Raw genomic sequence first — 20,502 nt, 5'->3', positions numbered from 1 at the left:
GCACTCTAGGATTGATGCCAACTACTTTTGTAGACTACTTTTTAAAGTGAAGAATTAAAGGACAGGCCTTTCACTAGTGACAGAGTATTATATTGTGGCATTTCTACTTTTGCATAAGTCAAATATCTATAGGCTGCCTCTTTCAGCCCTGCTTGTGTGTGTGTGTGTGTGTGTGTGTGTGTGTGTGTGTGTGTGTGTGTGTGTGTGTGTGTGTGTGTGTGTGTGTGTGTGTGTGTGTGTGTGTGACTGTGTGTGTGTGTGTGTGTGTGTGTGTGTGTGTGTGTGTGTGTGTGTGTGTGTGTGTGCGTGCTGAAGACAGAGCAGGGGAGTCACGGCTCAGCGCAGGAAATCGGGAATGTGAAACATGCCGAATGAGAGAGGCAATCTGAGGACCTGCCTGCCCTCAACCCTGGGAAACACACACGCACGCACACGCACACGCACACTCTACCAAAACCAACCAGATTGTGGGCCACCTGCTACATTCCACAACCAGTAGGTCAGCTACTTAAACAGCCGGCCTGCCAGCCAGCCATGCAGCCATGCAGCCATCCAGCCAATCAGCCAGTCAGTCGATGAACCACTCAGCAACGCATCCAGTCAGGCAGTCAGTCAGCCAGCCAGCCAGCCAGCCAGTCAGTCAGTCAGCCAGCCAGCCAGCCAGTCAGTCAGCCAGTCAGTTAGCCAGCCAGCCAGCCAGCCAGCCAGTCAGTCAGCCAGTCAGTTAGCCAGCCAGCCAGCCAGCCAGCCAGCCAGCCAGCCAGTCAGTCAGCCAGCCAGCCAGCCAGTCAGTCAGTCAGCCAGTCAGTTAGCCAGTCAGTTAGCCAGCCAGCCAGCCAGCCAGCCAGCCAGCCAGCCAGCCAGTCAGTCAGCCAGCCAGCCAGCCAGCCAGCCAGCCAGTCAGTCAGCCAGTCAGTTAGCCATATATGTAAAATAGTTCCAAAATATAGTATTTTCTTTTCACAACATAATGTTACACATTGTGAGCTTGTGTGAGTTATAATAATAATATTATAATATGTTAGCCTACTAATTAGATATTGCTCCTTAAAATACAAAATACAACTTATGACATATTATTTGGAATCAAGTAAGAGAAAAGTAAGTAAGAGTAAGAGTAAAATATTATATTATTTTATATTACTTATTATATTACATGTTACTGTAGTTTTTTCACAATATTTTGTACGACCCACCTTGTTATATTATAGTAACTCTGAAACCATCTGCACTGCATGCACTGGTGTGTTTGATTGTAGAACTGTGTTATACATCTTAGCATAACAATGATTGATACAATAAGAATTGATAAGAACAGTTTGAACACAGAGCGAGAGTAGCTGGCGAGACGGAGTGGAAATAACTTACATCAAGCGGCTGGAAGCCACGACCGGAACCTCCGGTGCCGTGCACCTCCAAAATGATTCCCCTAGTTTAAAATGTGTTTACGGTAGTTTTGTATAATCATTTTGTTTCTTTTTATATAATCCTCGTGTGGTATGTCCATCTTTTACTCTAACTCGTGGTGCGACTAGCGAGTCTGCAAGACTAAACTAGCCTAATTGATTGACATTAGGTAGGGAACAAAAACAATGCGAGGCCAACCAAACACAACCCAGAATGCAATTCTTTTTTTTTCTAAAACGGATGACACAGTCCAGTTTGGAACAAATACCATGCTGGCTTTCCTTGGTGGTGGAAAGCTCAAAGCACCAGAGTTACCGTCCCACAGGTTGAGAGCCGTTGAAATAGATGACATCACGTCATCCACACAGAACACAGTCGTTCCACGTCTTCCCAGGTTTTTCCATCTCGTAAAAAGAAGCAACCTGCGGTTTGGGTTGCACAGGTCACTGCTGTCTGCTGTAGGCTTGATTTGTAATGAACATTAACCGACTCGTATAATTATCTTCTTTCCCGCATGCAGCCCCTGCTAGCCCAGCGGACATGCACATAGACAGATGTGATGTAATTTCAGGAAAAAACTAATTTTAATAGAGGGTTGCAAGAAAAGTGACCACTTAAGGCCTATTTAAAAAAATATAGTGACTGGCTATAATGTTCATTTGTGAGGGAAAGACATGCATGTGGAGCAGGTGGAAAGACAGAGATGGAGAAGGAAGGGGAGGTGGGTGGAGGTGGAGGGAGGGAGGGTGGAGGGGGGGAGGGTGGAGGGAGGGAGGGTGGAGGGGGACCCACACCACAACCTACCAGACTTGGACTGCAGCAGTGACAATGAGAAGGGAGAGGATGAGTCATATACACACCTCTCTCTCTCCCTCTCTCTCTCTCTCTCTTGCGCACGCTCCGTCACTGTCCTCTCTCCCTTCCCATTCATTTGTCTCTCTTTTTCCTCCTTCTCTCCCTCCCTCCCTCCCTCCCTCCCTCTCTCCCTCTCTCTCTCTCAGCGTACAGATTGCGTGTCTGACGATTCTGACCAAAACGCTTGGTGCCACTGCACACACTCACACTGTAGTGCCACTGCACACACTCACACTGTAGTGCTGCTGCACACACTCACACTGTAGTGCTGCTGCACACACTCACACTGTAGTGCTGCTGCACACACTCACACTGTAGTGCTGCTGCACACACTCACACTGTAGTGCTGCTGCACACACTCACACTGTAGTGCTGCTGCACGCACGTGCGTGTGCGTGTGTGTGTGTGAGTATAGTGGCTCTCAAACACCACAAATGATGTACTTTGGCTACAGATTCCCTTCTGAAATGCATGGTGCCAGGGACCCATGAGCTTGTGTGTTGACGTTGTTAAAATAAATACATATTATTATTATTATTATTATTATTATTAATAATTATTATTATCAGTGGTGGACAACCATGGCCCCCATTCATTAAATAAAATTAAATAAAAATAAAATAAAAGCATTATAAGTAAGACAGTCCATTCATAAAAAACACAACATTCATTCAAAGTAGTACATTCATAAATAAAACACTGCATTCATAAAAACTTTACATTCTTTTCAAAAAGCTACAAAAAGACGTTAATAAAAAAGCACTTGCCTCATTCACAAAACAACACATTCATAAAAAATATATATACATTCATGTGAGAAACAACACATTGCTGGCTGGCTCTCCAAGCTCACCCACAGGAAGGCACCTCCCCCGCACGCACGCACGCACACACACACACACACACACACACACACACACACACACACACACACACACACACACACACACACACACACACACACACACACACACACACACACACACACACACACACACACACACACACACACACTCACACACACTCACGCTCACAGTATTTATCAGCAAGAGGTAGGGTGAGTGATATGGTCTGTTAACATACAGCATTAGATGTTGAATAGCTCAAGCAATGATAATGATAATATATTGCTTTAACATTTTAACAAAACACTTTTTGTTTTAACCAAAGAATATCGCGTACCTATTGTTGTAATCGGATCGCCCATGGCTGTGTACTTGTACGTGAGAGCACAGTGTACTTGTTATGTATTGTGTACTGCCTGAACTGTAGCATACTTTAATAGTTAGCCTACGAGAGACATCTCGGTGACAGCAAGGTCAGCCTTGCTGCAGTAGGCACGTTATTATGTCTGATATCTTGTGGTCACGTCAGTTGGGATCCAGCTATATAATGTTCCTGTATGTGTAATAAACTTTGTGAACCTTTAGCGTGATACTGTCTCGTGTCGCGTTATTGTTCTCCCAGGCCCGTCGCCGCTGTCGCCGTACCAAGGTATACTTCAACCGGATTGTCACACACCACCCAGCCGGCACACACTACCTGTCTGTCAAACCAGACGAGGGTTCAGTACTTAGAGTTTACAACACCTATACCTTTAGAAACCACATAAACCCTATCACTGATTGGAGCCCCAAAGAGGTCCACACATGGGGCCCCTCCTTTTCCTCCCGATAGACCAATTCTCTCGCAAAATATAGCCCATACAAGCTCACAACGGATCAAATATAGCCCATACAAGATCACAACAGATCAAATATAGCCCATACAAGATCACAACAGATCAAATATAGCCCATACAAGCTCACAACGGATCAAATATAGCCCATACAATATCACAACAGATCAAATATAGCCCATACAAGCTCACATCGGATCGGCTATATTCCGCTATATAGTTGGCTATGTCCGTTGATGGCGTGGGGGAAATTCAGGTGCCATAGCAGTAATAGTGGGATATACAGGATTAGGTTTAGGCATAGTTTTATTGAGGTTAAAGTATATAGAAAGAATACACTCTAGTGGTTCTTAAATTCCTACAAACCCTGCCGCTCACTCAGATCAGCCAACGCAGGGAAGCCGGAAGTACCTTCACTAAAAACGCCGGGACAACGCTCCACACGTCCCAAACTCTTCTCCCTTCTGGCTCCAAAACTATGGAATGCACTTACCATTACAATCAGAACTGTAGACTCACTCCCAATCTTCCGCCGTAGTCTGAAAACCCACCTCTTCAGACGCCATCTTGGCCCATATAGCACTTGCTGTAGCACTTGCCCTAGCCCCGACGACCATAGCACTATATAGTATATATGCATAGTTCCATTATATAGACATTCCACTGTTACATTCTTAGCTTATGTATGATTCATGATAACTATTTTTTATGTATATAATGTATTGCCATGTTTTGTTATTGCATAATGTAACTCGCTCTGGATTAAGAGCGTCTGCTAAATGCCTAAATTGTAAATGGTTTATATATAGTTTTACGGCTGTTACGTTTAGGAATAAGGTTACGTTTAGGCATCTAGTTTTACTGAGGTTACGTTTAGGAATACCTGGTGGAGACCGTTCCGAGGTCTCCGGAATTGACCCGGGGAGTGCGCAATAAAAAAAAAAAAATCAACTTGATAGTTGGTGCAGCAGGTCAACTCATCAAAGGCACCGCTCACTTCACACAAGTGTGATCTTTCTGTTATTGTGACGAAAGCTTACATTGTAAGCTTGTCGATCTGCTATTTTCTGTCTGTCTGTCTGTCTGTCACCTTGTGGAGGTGGAGGTTGGAGGTCTCTCTCTCTCTCTCTCTCTCTCGCCCCCTGCCCACACTGTGATGATGACATCATTATGAAACCTGCATCTTTAACCTTACGTTCATTTCCTCCACATGTGCTCTATCTGTCTCTCTCTCTACTACCTCTCTCTGTCTCTCTCTCTACTACCTCTCTCTGTCTGTCTCTCTCTCTACTCTCTCTCTCTCTCTCTCTCTCTCTCTCTCTCTCTCTCTCTCTCTCTCTCATCTCCAGGCAGTCAGTTTTGCAGGCAGCTAATTATAGGCTGTGCTGAGCAGCGCAGGGCCGGATGTGACAGCATGCTGTGTGTGTGTGTGTGTGTGTGTGTGTGTGTGTGTGTGTGTGTGTGTGTGTGTGTGTGTGTGTGTGTGTGTGTGTGTGTGTGTGTGTGTGTGCGTTTTCTGCATACGTGTGAGTTCATATTATGTGCCCCGTATGTGCTTATGCATCTATGCACGTGTGTGTGTGTGTGTGTGTGTGTGTGTGTGTGTGTGTGTGTGTGTGTGTGTGTGTGTGTGTATTTCTGTATGATAGGACTGTACGTGCATGTTTGTTAGCGAGCGTGCATGTGCGTGCACCAGCAGCAGGATATCCAATCCCAGCCCCTCCCACACAGTACTGCAGCTCTGACTCATGCTGTATGAACACACACACACACACACACACACACACACACAGGTGCATAAATTACACACATTGCACAAAGCTCACAACGTGTCTCGTCACTTGTACATCGGCTATTTTACGTCCAGTGGTGAAAAATATATACTATAAGTAACGTTATTAAAGTGTCACAACCTGATATTGAGACTGAGATTGTGTTTTGAACGAGGAGGTAGCTTACTGCCATACTGTGAGGAGGAGGTAGCTTACTAGGGGGATGCCATACTGTGTGTTGTGAATGAGGAGGTAGCTTACTAGGGGGATGCCATACTGTGTGTTGTGAATGAGGAGGTAGCTTACTAGGGGGATGCCATACTGTGTGTTGTGAATGAGGAGGTAGCTTACTAGGGGGATGCCATACTGTGTGTTGTGAAGGAGGAGGTAGATTACTAGAGGGCTGCCATACTGTGTGTTGTGAAGGAGGAGGTAGATTACTAGAGGGCTGCCATACTGTGTGTTGTGAAGGAGGAGGTAGCTTACTAGGGGGGCTGCCATACTGTGAGGAGGAGGTAGCTTACTAGGGGGCTGCCATACTGTGAGGAGGAGGTAGCTTACTAGGGGGCTGCCATACTGTGAGGAGGGAGGTAGCTTACTAGGGGGCTGCCATACTGTGAGGAGGAGGTAGCTTACTAGGGGGCTGCCATACTGTGAGGAGGAGGTAGCTTACTAGGGGGCTGCCATACTGTGAGGAGGAGGTAGCTTACTAGGGGGCTGCATACTGTGAGGAGGAGGTAGCTTACTAGGGGGCTGCATACTGTGAGGAGGAGGTAGCTTACTAGGGGGCTGCCATACTGTGTGTCATAGAGGCTAAATATGTCAGTTTGTCGCCTCCTCCTTCACATTCAGTAGATCCCGTGATCTTTTGCGGCCAGATGTAATTTCCTGGGATCTAGTAGGGACTATAGTAAATAATAATAAAGAAAATCGCAGTTACATTTTGTCCTTCAAAACTGGCTCAAATCGCTAAAACGAAAGAAAGCAGCAAATGAAAAAAAACATTAACACTCATCTTTCTCTAATAACCTAAAACATGAACGTTGGTTGAAAAAACCCAAAGTTGTTATTTAAGACTACACAATTAGACAATGTAGATTTTTATCGTGTGTTAACGTTTTGCCTGTTATCTCTCCTATGATACCAACATCAATACATTGGTAATGACCACTCCGCTCTAAAACAGGCCACTGTCTAATCAAAGCCTCAGAGCACCTGGCTGCACTGCTTGGATTTCATGCTGTATCCAACATACAGCCATGTAAACAAACACACATTGTCGAACTCATTTACAACTAAACGCTGCCCTCAAGAATTTGAAGCGAAAAATAGACGATGCCGTAGCCTACCTGAAAATGTATTCCAATTGATCAACACTCACTTCCTTGTTTTCCAAGCTCCATATCTCTGTGCTATGATGTCACTGAGCATCGTGAAGCTATACGCAAGGGACCCCTCCCCCCCCCCCACCTCAGACATCAGTAACATTATGATGTCACTGAGCATCATGAAGCTACCCAAGGACCCCCCCCCCACCTCAGACATCAGTAACATTATGATGTCACTGAGCATCATGAAGCTACCCAAGGACCGCCCCCCCCCCCCCACCTCAGACATCAGTAACATTATGATGTCACTGAGCATCATGAAGCTACCCAAGGACCCCCCCCCCCACCTCAGACATCAGTAACATTATGATGTCACTGAGCATCATGAAGCTACCCAAGGACCGCCCCCCCCCCACCTCAGACATCAGTAACATTATGATGTCACTGAGCATCATGAAGCTACCCAAGGACCCCCCCCCCACCTCAGACATCAGTAACATTATGATGTCACTGAGCATCATGAAGCTACCCAAGGACCCCCCCCCCCCACCTCAGACATCAGTAACATTATGATGTCACTGAGCATCATGAAGCTACCCAAGGACCCCCCCCCCCCCACCTCAGACATCAGTAACATTATGATGTCACTGAGCATCATGAAGCTACCCAAGGACCCCCCCCCCCCACCTCAGACATCAGTAACATTATGATGTCACTGAGCATCATGAAGCTACCCAAGGACCCCCCCCCCCCCCCACCTCAGACATTAATGAAAATCACCCGGCTTTAGTGTTGGGGGTTAATGTGGACAGTTCCCGGTCAAAGGTAAGGCCCAGATTCCTTAGTGCTTCTGGAGGCCATGGTAATTCCATCTAGGGTAAAATCATCATATTTCTGTCTTAATCACAGTCTGCTGTATGCCTGCCTCATTTATTTTAAAACACAAAGGACCTTCCTGTTTGCCACTGCCTTTGATTGAGTTACTTTTCTTTCTGTTAATTTATTTTAAATTCTTATTTTATGCATCGTATAATAGCCTCGCAGTGGCCAGACGCAAATCTGCCAGCGGCAAAAAAAAGTAATAATCCACGCATTAGTATGGCAGATTGTCTTACTGGTATTGTTATCAAAAAACATATCTGAACCATTTGAGCCTCTGTGAGCTCTCAAAGTAATCCCGCTCCAGATTCTGGGCGTATCATATAGGCTTGCAGATCTGATGTTTTCATAAGAGGGCTGATCTACAAACTGAGGAGAGGAGAGGAGAGGAGGACCAATCACCTGCTGGTGATGGGACTGGGATGAAAGAGAACAGGCAGCAGAGAGAGAGAGAGAGAGAGAGAGGCCATTCATGGGGATTTCTCAATGAATGAAGCAATTCATTCAGTCATTCATAAATGAAACACGCACGCACGCACGCAGACAGTAGCACCCACCCTCACGTAAACTATGACATCAGCAGCCAGTGTAATCGTTCCCACTGTTTCACTGCCGCAGGAAGTTACTCTCTCTCTCCTATGTATGTATGTATGTATGTATGCCCTACAGTATGTATGCATGTATGTGTGTGTGTGTGCGTGCGTGTCTTCTCTCCCTCTCATTCCATCTTCCTGTGTCCTTATCTCTGTGTCCTCCGTCCTCCTTTCTCTTCCTCATGTTCCCACCCCTCCCCCCACCGCGTCAGGGGGGGTGCCGTTCATTCATGCGTTCAGCCAGCCAATCGGCTGAGCGAGAGAGAGAGAGAGGCTCATAGAAAGAGAGAGAGAGAGAGAGGAGGAGAGAGAGAGAGGCTCATAGAAAGAGAGAGAGGGGGAGAGAGAGAGGCTCATAGAAAGAGAGAGAGAGTCACCTGTATTACATCACCCATGTGGACAGAGAGGGAAGCGTGGATGTCTCGACGCACATCGGCGGTGTCGCGCATTCGAAAACAGCAGAGCTACAAGCCCATGCACACACACACACACAGCAGCGCTGCATGTGGCCTATTTTTCCCTCCATGCCAACGACGGCGGCTTGCGTGCGACGGAGCATGTAAGTTGTGCTTTAACAGCTGAATGACAATGTAGCACAGAGACAACCCCCCCCCCCCCCCCATCCCACCCCACCTTCTCTCTCCTCCCCCCCCCTCGGTATGAGTCACAGGCCGGGCCGGTTCCCTTGATGCAATGCGGAAACGTCTCGTGACGTAGCCTCAACCCCCCCCTCCTCCCATTCCATTGATCTCCCCCTCCTCCCCTTCCTACAGCCTCTCGACGTCACCGTGCCGTCGAAGGACTCTCTCCATTCACAAAACATACGGTGAGAGAGAGAGAGAGAGAGAGAGAGAGAGAGAGAGAGAGAGAGAGAGAGAGAGAGAGAGAGAGAGAGAGTAGTCCAGCACTGAGCAGCAGCAGCAAGTACAGTTTGACTGTCAGTGTGGTCTGGAATATTTACCATGTAACCTCAGCAGCAAGGATGCGTAATATGATATAATTATATATGGACGGATGGACAGACAGACAGACAGACAGACAGACAGACAGACAGACAGACAGACAGACAGACAGACAGACAGACAGACAGACAGACAGACAGACAGACAGACAGACACAGACAGACAGATAGACAGACAGACAGACAGACGGATTTTGTTGCTGTTGGATAATATTTTGTCCATGCTGTATAGGTCTTGAGAGCGTAAAATGAAACTCAAGAGTGAGACATCTATAGGCCTAAGGGTCCATTTGGTTACCAACTCCTCCATCATTTAGCTGGGGACAAAGTTATAAAAAAATTGTACAAAAGCAACCTGAAGACTTTACTGTATAGAATGGCAGGCAGAAGATTCCATCACAGACACTTAACCCTCATTGGTCGTGTGACTCGTGTCTCTCTCACTCTGACACTCACATGCACACGCACACACACAGACACTTCCTCCTTGCTTTATATAACAAACAGCAAGACCCAGAGCCCCCTAAGGCTTCCTGTGTCATTCACATAGCCAGCAAATAAACACACGCCCCCCCCCCCCCCCCCCCCCCCCCCCCCCCCACACACACACACACACACACACACATACTGTACATATACACGCACACGTGCGCGCACAACGATTGAAAGCCACAGACTGCCCAGGTTTAACAACAACACAGACAGAGTGGAGACAGCAGGGTGTGTGTGTGTGTGTGTGTGTGTGTGTGTGTGTGTGTGACATCACGACAGTTGAGGTCATAGTAGCCTGAGCTAACGTGTTAGGTTTCTGGTCTAGAGGGGCGGGTCGCGGCTGAGATTTGCACACTCCCTGATTGGATCTCATCGATCTGTCCGTCACCCCCGGCCCCTCCTCTCCCCCCTAGTGCAGCGCTACGTCACATCATTTGGAGCGACGCCCACCCGGAAGGGTTGACTCCCACTTTTAGACCGGAGCGGCCAATGCGTTCCTCCAGGCTTTCAATTTTTGCACCAACAAAAATGAAAGCCTGGTACCGAGGCTAAGGTCATAGTGACGAGCAGAGATAAGCCCAGTGTGTCTCCTGGAGTGTGGCAGCAGTGTTGATTTTTTTAGTTTTAGTCATATTTTAGTCATCTGAAATGTTTTAGTGTTAGTCTATTTTGGTCGAGTAAATAATCATATGGTTTTAGTCAACTAAATCTACAGTTGATTTTGACGACATTTTTTTTTTTGGTGGGCCTTAATTAACGGCGGGTTAATGTTGCGTGCTGAAAATAGCTGATCTACAAGCTCACGACGCGTCACGCCACGGTGCGTTGTGAGATTGTAGATCTGCTATTTTCAGAGCTCAACACCCGAGCATGAACCAAATATAAAAATGATCTTGTCATTGAAATAAACATCAAAGACTCTTTCCTACAAGCAGAATCGTCTAGAGCTACTTACAGGTGTTGCACGTTCCTCCTCTTGCTGGTTGGTAATCCTTGGTGGCAGGATGGTCTGAGCACTGCGAGTACCAGCTGTCAGGGTCATCAGCTAGGAGCAATCCTTCCTTGATGTTTGGCCCCTTTCATCCCAGAACATCTCCGGATGTGGTGGGACTTGGGACTATGCATGGCAGGGGCGTCCTACTCCCTGAGCCAAGGGTGAACCTGGCCGCATACCTTCTGCTTCTTGACTGGGTCAGTCAGTGAGGCTAAGATTCGCCTGCTCCAGGGTGCTCCAACTTGCGGGCAGCCATATCCATCATGATGTTGTCTCGGCTATACCGTCGGCTATATCTCCCCAGTGGCTTTCTTCAGTCGTTTCTCAGACCGATGTTCTGCAAGAAGACAAAGTTGTCAGTATATTTATTCTTTGTTTAAGTCAGTTGCTACACTGACTTTTATTTAGTTTTCGTCAGTGAAAATGGGTAGCCGACGAACACTGGTGGCACGTAGGCATGTAACCATATATCGTAAATAGATTCAAACCGGTGACAATTTGACTGGTGACATTTTTATTTTGTTTTCGTCAGTGAAAATGGGTGGTCGACAAACATAGACAAAATCAACACTGGCATGTAACCACATATCGTCAATCGATTCAAATGGATTCAAACTGGAGACAATTTAAATTGCGATTAAATCGCAATTTGAATCGTGATGCAAACAACAGAGGGCGTGCAAAAAACGAAAGAGAAGAAAACGCAGGCTCTTTGTAAGAGAATTGATTTAGTCCAACCAGTCCCATGGTTACTATCCTTAACCCTAACCTCACACTAACCTAATGGTCGGATGTATATTGGATGTGCTCATAGGAGGCCTTTGCTATGTTTCCACATGGGTGATGTAATTCAGGTGACCCCTAATTTCTGGATGTCGGAATTAGTAGTAGTAGCAGATCTACTCTCTGAATGACAGACCCAGAAGGGTCTGTCATTTTGGACCCCTTGGTTGTCCCTAGGCCCGATGTTGAGAATCAGTGACGTATATAAATATAAGGCCGTGGGAATAAGGCAAGAAGCCCAGAAAAGCACCAAACCATAAAGAACACACACCATCACCACGGGGTCTGACGGTTGGGCCTCCGTCAGCACAGCGCGCTGCACACATACTTGGAAAAACCAGAGACGGGGGCTCCTCTTTCATACGACAGACAAAATGAGAGTCCCACGTCAATGAGAGGCCATAGTCTCGCGAGCCAGCAGACTGCTTGCCTGCCTCCCACAATTTTCCAAAATGCTTCCGTCATATACAGTCTGGAGGAGCAACGGAAGGCTCTGAAGATGATCCGGAGGTAAATCTTCCTCCTCCTCCTCCTCCTCCCCCGGCTTCCGTTTCATCTTTAAGAGTCGCGTAAATCTGTCCTATACTGTAAATCAAATTAGTCAAAGCATTATGTAGCTCGCTGCTTAGCAGAAATGGGAATTAAAAGAAATGTCTTAAGGATATTTAAAAATATATTTCTGTGTACCGAAATGACGAACAGATGACGGCTTCTGTTCTCAGTTTACGGCGGGAGGTGTAGTTCCAGATATATAATTCGTATAGATGGTGTAATAGCTGTCTGGCTACGCAAGACCAATGAGAGACTAAATATGAATGAATGAATGAATGAATGAATGAAAAACTTTATTCCGAACATGATAAAATTAGACAAAAAAGTCAAAGAATTAAAATAAGTGCAATATAGAAACAAATTAAATAATATCCCCCCCCCCCCCCCAAAAAAAAGAAAAAACAAGCCTCACTGGCCACAAGTATAATTAGTGAGACGTGAAGGCTTTGTGTCAGGACTGACAGAGATTTATTCTTTTAAGTGATGCGCAAATATAAACATTTTGATCCTGGCATCTCAGGTGGAAATTAATAGCTTATATCTATAGATCTTCAATTTTGCTACTTGTAGAACGCTACAGCCTATAGCGTGCTGCCTTTTATAGTGCCACCAGGCAGACTTATGTGAAACACAATAAATCCTCTACCTACAACACTACAAGTTCCATCTACTGCAAGTCTTTGTCTAAACTGCTACTTCTATGATCACTCAATACCAAACAATGCACGCCCACCACAAACGTTCCTGACGTGGTGGAGGCCTGTGCTCCGAAGAGCACTTTCTCTATGGTTCTTTATTTTATTTTTTATTTTTTTAAGACCAAATGGAGGACATCCGGGCGGAAAAAAGGAGAGAAGAAAAAGGAGGAGACAAGGAGGCAGAGGATAACACAGGAGAGGAGAGCATCACAGTTCTGTATGAATCACCACAACAAAGCTATGGGGGGTGTGATGTCATCAGTGAGTCAGAGAGGAAGGAGGGGAGGGGGATAGGAGGAGAGGGAGAGACGTGTGTAAAGAGGCAGTGGAATACCAAGTACTCCGTTAATGTACTTAAGCTATAGCAATACCACAATGTAGAAATACTCTTGTCCAAAGCGTATGCAAAGCGCATTACTTGAGGAAAGGTATACCAATAGATTTGTATCGAAATATACTTATAGTAGCCTACCAAAGTAAAAGTATATTAAAAAATTAAATTAAAAAAATCCAAAATCGGTCAAATTAAAATCTTCGAAATTAGCCAATCTACAAGCTCATAACCCGTCACGATTGCGACGCGTTGTGAGCTTATTAATCGGGTATTTTCGAATATAAAATAGCCGGTTAATGAATGTTTTGCAATAATAATCAAAATAAAAAAAAGTAATAGTAGCCTAAAAGAAGTAATTGTAAGAGGCGTAATAGCACTGCAAAGTACTTGTACTTGAGTGAATGTACTTGGTTACTTTCCACCACCACCACCACAGGGTAGCCATGCTGTGTGCCCCATGGTAACAGGTAATACTGCTCTACGCTGATGACTCACCGCTGCTTAGCTGGCGCACGTGTGCATGCATGCATGCACGCACACTAACACGCACGCATCCGCGCATGCACGCACACACTCATATTTTGTATTACAATACTTGTGAGGACATCAACATTTTAGGACAGCAATTTTATGAATGATATTTCATTGGTAAAATGGCCTTTTGGTGCCTTTTGGTGTTTAAGCACCAAGTGTTTTAACCACCAAGTTTCATAGCACTATGCCGCGCTATGAGCTTGTAGATCTGCTAAATGAAAAATCGTGAAAATGTGGTACACATCTTTGAATATATATATTATTTCAGAGCGAACGTTTTTAACTCAAATCTTTGCTTCTGGGGGAGTCCCTGGAACATATATTTTCAGAAGGGGGTTCGCAGACAAATACAGATAAATCTGGGGGTCCTTGACATGAAAAAGGTTGAGCACACTGACATAGAAACACTGTCATGATTTAGATTTTTGAGTGGTGCAACCACTCCTACAACCAGCAATGTCCGTGCGTATGCGTGCGTGTGTATCTGAGCACGAGTATATGACTTATTAGTACCAGTAGGGGGCGCCAGAAACAGAGAGAGGGATAGTGCTGTGCCTGCTGCCTGCTAATGAGAGAGAGAGAGAGAGAGAGAGAGAGAGAGAGGTGGGGGGGGGGGGTGGAATTGCACCACTCAGTTCACACGGGTGCGATTTTTTAAAATTATATTGGCATCAGGTCTAAATGGGTTAAGGCCGAAAAATAGCAGATCTACAAACTGACCGCATATACGCTGCAACGCGTGGTCAGTGTGTAGATCAGATTTTTTTCAGGTGCGTGACATAAGCATGGACTGTATATAATCATAAATCGTCCATGACTTCCCTAAATCTAACTACTAAATGCATAGTAGATCTGGTCTAAAAAGCTTCTCTTTTTTTTTGAGTGGTGCAACCACTCCAAGGAACAGCAATGTCTGTGTCCGCCTATGTGTTGTTCACCTATGTGTTGGTTAATGAGCACCAGTATGAGTACCAGTAGGGGCACTGTTGCCTGCTAATGAGAGAGAGAGAGAGAGAGATGAGGGGGGGGGGGGGGGGGAGAGAGGGGAGTTGCACCACTCGGTTCACACAGGTGTGATTTTTTATTACATAAAACAACAATTTGTCGAACATGAACTGTTTCTCATTTTCTACTACTTTGGGGACATTTGGTCCTCACAAGTATAGTACAAACACAGACGCACGTGCACACGCATGCACGCGCACACACACACACACACACACACACACACACACTAATACTATGCCCACATACACAGTCACGTAGCCATTAGCATACAACTCACGTGTAATAAACACTTACCAGCCGTAATATTGTATTCACGTGTTTGCATATACATTAATGTAAAGGGCTGTGCACACACACACACACACACACACACACACACACACACACACCAACAACTCAAACACAATACCAGACATTGGAAGCATGTAAGATTAACCACAAACACAAACAAATGACAAAAGTGTTTAGACACATGTGCACGCGTAGACACTAGACACGCACCATGCACGCACGCACACAGCCACACACGCATAGGGAGAGAAGAGGGTCACAATGACTCACACACCAGTGATGACACCCCTACCCACGGCCCCCAACAACAACACTGCACACACACACACACCAAAAGGACATGTCATTTGAATGCAGGCCACATCCTCTCCACATCCTTTGCGGGGGAAACCTCCCAATCTCTCAAAGTGGTGTTCAAACTGACTGCAGAGTGCAGACACACAACACTGTACAGACAGCAGCTCTTCTTGTATTAACGCTCTCGTAAATCCCCCCAGGAAAAACGACACTTTATAGCAGAGGTTGAAAGTGGGGTCCCTTGAGGGGGTTCCAGGGGGTCCCCCCCAAGGCCCCAGTGAGGCTCTCCAACGTTGAAGCACTGGGCCCTAGTGGTACTGTAAGAGGAGGGGACTGCAGGCGGACCCGTGGAAGTATGACACAGCTGGGCTTTAACGTTGAGCGCGTTTGCACTTCCGCATTTTGGGCACTACATTTTGGTGCCCAAATCGAAAAAAGGCGGAAGTATAGATGGTCCTTCCGGGTGCTTCAAAAAGCCACTGAGCAACTTCCACTGACATGAATAGCGGGGGGTCCTCCCCCCCCAGCTAAATGATCAATCAATCAGTACAAATCTGTAGGCATATACTGTACTGAGAGCACAAATGGAATCAAATGGAGCCATCGGGGGTCCATTTGGTTCCATTAACTCTCTCAGAGTTATGGTGGTCTGTGGGCCCTAACTGGGGATGATTGAAAACGTTTGAGAGGCACTACTTTATCACTGCTTTAACACTGGGTCGGTAGACACTGGGTTGGTAGACACTAACCTTAACCCTAACCCTAGTAGACTCGTGGACCCATGTGTGGGTCACGGACACATTTTTATGGGTCCCTTTATTTTTTCAAGTTTTCAATTAATATTATTAAAAAAAAAAAAAAAAAAATCATGAATTACAAAGAAATCCAAGTAATTGCATGAATAAATGAAATAAAAATCTAAGAAATTACATAAATTACAAAACAAATGTTTGAGAAGTATAGTGAAAGTATAGATGTGCGCTTGTATACAGATCTACCATTTCCACTGGGTCCTGCATGGGCAAACGTCTGATCTCTTTTTTGGGTCTCGACCTTTAGAATGACATGTTTGGTGACGCCACGTTGGTTCCTATAACAGCTCCACAGACACACACACACACACACACACACACACACACACACACACACACACACACACACACACACACACACACACACACAATAATCTTGCATCTGGCAGCAGGAGAGTGACAGCTGTTGACACGAAGCTTTTAATGAACCACACCTGCTTAACAAGCACCCACCCTCTCTCAACTATCAAGTGGTAAAATATTTTACTTTTTAAGTAAAAGTATCACTATCAATACTGAAATGTAGTTACAAGTAAAGGTCCGGTAATCAAAATGTTATGAAAATTCACGAGCAATGATTGGAATGTTAATCTGCCTCAGGGCATATCATATATGCATATGCAATAGGGGCGGATGAAGTCTGGCTGCGCCAGGCTACTTAAAAGGGCCTAAACCTATCATTTGCAAAGGTTTAAATGGTAAATGGTGTATTTATATAGCGCCTTTATCCAAGGCGCTTTACATAGATGTGCATTACATTCACCCATTCACACACACATTCATACCAATGGCGGCGGAAACCATGCAAGGCACCAACCTGCAGCACATCAGGAGCAATTAGGGGTTCAGTGTCTTGCTCAAGGACACTTCGACACTAACTAGCAAAGTGAAAAAGACAAATGGCCACTTGAATTTATGAGTCAATAATTTTGAAACATGTCATGCCAGTCATGGTCACTAGAGGTCAGCGTCAGTGATTGCTTGAATTGAGAGATCAGTTTGGAAAAGTGAAAAGCATTTCTCTTATTTCTACACAAACTGCACTGATGGAATTAAGTATAAGTTCCAGGTGGGGTGTTGTGTGGGACAAAATGATTCAGGATGTTTGTATCTTTTGTATCTTTGTGAAAATGAAAAGAATGGTTCAATCTATACAATCAGTGTGTGTGTGTGTGTATAGGCGGATCTAGAAATGATGGGCCCCTGGGCCACCGTTATGCAAAAGGAACCCCCCACACCTCCCCGGAGCTTTTGTTTTTCCCTTCCCGACGTGGCGCATATACTGTCTGCACACATGTACGCATAACAATTATGACAGGCCTGCGATATTCAGAATGTACAGCAAGGGATTGCTTAAAATTTATAAACAGCCTAAAACTAAGCCAAATAAATGCAAACTGAGGGTTTAAACACTTGCAGTAATGTACCGTACTCATGATGGTTTAGGACTTTTGGGGTTATTTTATTGACACAAATGAATAAGTAACCGGTGTAATCTGTCTCTCTCTCTGCGTTGTGTTGAATGGACAGACGGACCCAGAACTCTCTTTGGAAACCACGTTTTATTCTGTCAAAGAATAACAACAGACACGTCTCCACGTTAGTTCTTAGTAGTGCAAAGACTCCTCTCTAAACAGAATTAAACAAACACTGTATAAATCAATTTGCAAGTACAATTCTTATTATGTTATACAGAGAAGTCAACTTAGACACCCACCTCGTTCCAAGACGGAAGTACAGAAGGAAGAGGTGGAGGTGTCACAGGACATTTATACAGGGGGCAAAAGGAGGAGACTTAAAGGAGCTGTGACCTCTAATGCACTATGTATTCCTATACACATGAACCATGGAGAATTAAGTCAGGTAGAAGCACTTATTTGTATCATATTTTGTGCAATTATATAATACTGTTACTGTGTTACATTAGCATGAAAGTTAATAACAGTGACAAGGACCGTGTGAGTCACTGTTACACCTTTTTTGGGGGGCCCCTGAGCTTGAGCCTCTTCGCGGTCATGTGGATGCTCAAGCTCAGGGGCCCCTGGGCCCGGGCCCAACAGGCCCGTTGGATAATCCTCCCATGTGTGTGTGTGTGTGTGTCACCTGCTGGCTGCTGCCCATCTTGGGAGCCACACCCAACCGTTTGACTTCCAACTGGGCGTGGGCGTGCGTATCACTGAGGACCTGCGGGGAGCGATGCGTTGAAGGGGCGGTCATCTCCAGAAAACAATCAAATCCACAAATCCCCGTAATTATGAAGAGTACCCTGATGTCATGGATATGACATCATAGTTGTGACATCATTGACTGGTCCAGACTTTTTTTATGTGGAAAATTGGGAATGCCCGTCAGGAACTCCATATTTGGGTGTAAAAGAGAGACAGACAAGATGGGCATGTCCATATATGGGCATATGAGGGACACTGAGTCAGGCACAACGGCTACTCTTGACAACAGTTAGAACAGTAGCCTACATACAGAGAACAGTAGCCTACATACAGAGAACAGTAGCCTACATACAGGTGGTGAGGTGCATGTATTCCCAACTTGTCCCAAGTGGTCATAATTACAACTATTTAATGTAATGTCTATCCATTTGAAATTCCCGAAGACTAACATTAAGCTGTGTGCTTGACTGTGTCCCACAAACGAGCCATGCCACCGTGGTTTAAAACCTCGTCCATGGATACAGGCTATGCATGTCACTTTAAAATAAATCAATAAGAAAACAGCTCCTTCCTCTATTTTGATATCAACTACATATGCCTCCTAAAAATGCAGATATCTTGATCAATATCTTGAGGCAACGTGTCACAGGATCTTGGCGTTTGGAGGAACAGTGGAAGTTCAAAGGATGGCAAACTGCTGAGGCAGAGCTATCCTGCAGTGGTAGAAAAACTACTCAAATTTTTTTATACGTCAAAGTATCAATACTGCAATGATGCAAAAAAACATACAGATGGTCCCATAGCTCCCATTTCAAGTTAAAAAATAAAATAGCTGATCTACAAGCTCACAATGCATCACATCGCAACACATTGTGAGCTTGTAGATCGGCTATTTTCAAATGGACAAAATGTATACAGGGCTGAAGTGGTTCAATAATGTATGTTTTGTATTTGTATTAATAATCAAAATCTAGTACAATATTTGCCTCCGAGATGTGGTAGAGTAAAAGGTAAAAGTAGGCTTCTGAAAATTGGAAATTCTCCAGTATAGTAAAAATACCGGTACCTCAAAATGGCACTGGTACAGTACTTGAGTAAATGTACTTAGTTACTTTACATCACTGCTGTCCTGCTGCGTGAAGAGGTGACTCAACAGGAGTCAAAGCATGCAGTAACCAGTATAGATACTGCTGGTCAAGTATTATTCAACTACTGAACTAAATGTAAGCACTTGTATTAAGAGTACAAAAAACAATACTTGGGTTATCAAAAGTGCCAAATTACAAACTACATCTTTTCATTTATTTGAAATTTTGGAAAATGTAAAAGTTGAAATTCAAACTCACAACACATCATGACCAGTTGCGAGCTTGTGTATTGGCTTTTGCCCTCTATTTGAAATAGGGTCCTGAGGGTCCTTTCCTGGGCATGCAGTGGAGTCAAAAGTACAATATTTAGTGTTTGAAATGGAGGCTACTAAATGTAGGCTACTTTACATTACGGTGTCCACCCCTGAAAACAGGCAGGATTGTTGGCATAGTGATGTCTCGCTGGAAAATCTGGAGTTTTCACACACGACTACAACTTAACGACATTATATCCCTCTGGTTCCCTATTTATTTAGTTTATGCAAAGATTTCAACGCTTTCAAACTTTTCACTTTATCATCGTACGACGATAGTGTATATAGATCTTAACCACTTGAACCCCATATAGTTGACCGGAGTCCCTCAGGGCTCTATACTATAGTTGTCTCCACCAGCCGAAGGCATGGGGAGAGTATGTTTTGCACTCCGTCCGTCCGTGTGTCCGTGTGTCCGTCCGTGTGTCCGTGTGTCCGTCCGTGTGTCCGTCCGTGAACAGCTAATCTCAGCCACCGTTAACCCGGTCGATGCCAAATTTTGCACACACACTCCCTGGATGCCAACCATGAACCTCTGCCCCAAACTTTCCAGAACGGCCTGTTATAGCGCCACCAGGAGGCCGCTTTGTGCAAAACAAGTTTTTCGATGCCATATTTTGCACACACACTCCCTGGATGCCAACCATGAACCTCTGCCCCAAAC

Source organism: Protomyctophum parallelum (genome assembly GCF_964188405.1).
Source record: "Protomyctophum parallelum genome assembly, chromosome: 1".
NCBI lineage: Eukaryota > Metazoa > Chordata > Actinopteri > Myctophiformes > Myctophidae > Protomyctophum > Protomyctophum parallelum.
The sequence above is the reverse complement of the archived record's forward strand: the minus strand, read 5'-3'. Positions refer to the sequence as shown.